This window comes from Perkinsus marinus (assembly GCF_000006405.1).
Source record: "Perkinsus marinus ATCC 50983 genomic scaffold scf_1104296953776, whole genome shotgun sequence".
NCBI lineage: Eukaryota > Perkinsozoa > Perkinsida > Perkinsidae > Perkinsus > Perkinsus marinus.
The window spans coordinates 1-1,021 of record NW_003208376.1 but is presented as its reverse complement, the minus strand read 5'-3'; the positions used below and the strand labels follow the sequence as shown (position 1 = coordinate 1,021).

Genomic DNA, 1,021 nt, shown 5'->3' with positions numbered 1-1,021 from the left:
GACACACGGAATAACTGCATAAATCAATAATCTCCTCTATCCTTTGGGGAGTGAGCAAACCTGCTCCTGCTCCTCATACCCGACTAGAGCCTAATGCTGCTGTAAGCCACTTGCCAGGATTGAACTGACAACCCTTATGCTTACGAAGCAGACGCTCTACCACTAAGCTAAAGTGACGCACAGATTAAGTATATGAATCAATAATTTTCCTGTCCCGTTCACAGAATGGGCCATCCTGCTCCTGGTTCTCGTACCAGACCAGAAATTTATGGTGCTATAAGCCACTTGACAGGATTGAACTGACGACCTTCTGCTTACAAAGCAGACGCTCTGCCACTAAGCTAAAGTGGTACACAAAATAAATGCATAAATCACTAATCTTCCTGTATCCTTTGCGGAGTGAGCAAACCTGCTCCTGCTCCTCATACCCGACTAGAGCCTAATACTGCTGTAAGCCACTTGCCAGGATTGAACTGACGACCTTCTGTTTACGAAGCGGACGCTCTACCACTAAGCTAAAGTGGCGCACAGATTAAGTATATGAATCAATAATTTTCCTGTCCCGTTCACAGAATGGGCCATCCTGCTCCTGGTTCTCGTACCAGACCAGAAATTTATGGTGCTATAAGTCACTTGCCAGGATTGAACTGACGACCTTCTGCTTACGAAGCAGACGCTCTGCCACTAAGCTAAAGTGACACACGAAATAACTGCATAAATCAATAATCTTCCTGTATCCTTAGGGGAGTGAGCAAACCTGCTCCTGCTCCTCATACCCGACTAGAGCCTAATGCTGCTGTAAGCCACTTGTCAGGATTGAACTGACGACCTTATACTTACGAAGCAGACGCTCTACCACTAAGCTAAAGTGACGCACAGATTAAGTATATGAATCAATAATTTTCCTGTCCCGTTCACAGAATGGGCCATCCTGCTCCTGGTTCTCGTACCAGACCAGAAATTTATGGTGCTATAAGCCACTTGACAGGATTGAACTGACGACCTTCTGCTACAAAGCAGA

The 1,021-nt window shown here is 45.6% G+C and overlaps 5 non-coding genes across 5 annotated transcripts; all 5 read right to left on the bottom strand.

Moving 5' to 3' along the window:
* Positions 1-104: 104 nt before the first annotated feature.
* Positions 105-177, bottom strand: Pmar_PMAR028057. The gene has a single exon. It is a non-coding gene; the product is annotated as a tRNA-Thr (tRNA).
* A 102-nt stretch (positions 178-279) lies between these two features.
* On the bottom strand, positions 280-351 carry Pmar_PMAR028056. The gene has a single exon. It is a non-coding gene; the product is annotated as a tRNA-Thr (tRNA).
* Positions 352-453: 102 nt separating this feature from the next.
* On the bottom strand, positions 454-525 carry Pmar_PMAR028055. Its single transcript has one exon. It is a non-coding gene; the product is annotated as a tRNA-Thr (tRNA).
* Positions 526-627: 102 nt separating this feature from the next.
* Pmar_PMAR028054 lies at positions 628-699 on the bottom strand. The gene has a single exon. It is a non-coding gene; the product is annotated as a tRNA-Thr (tRNA).
* A 102-nt stretch (positions 700-801) lies between these two features.
* Pmar_PMAR028053 lies at positions 802-873 on the bottom strand. Its single transcript has one exon. It is a non-coding gene; the product is annotated as a tRNA-Thr (tRNA).
* Positions 874-1,021: the final 148 nt, after the last annotated feature.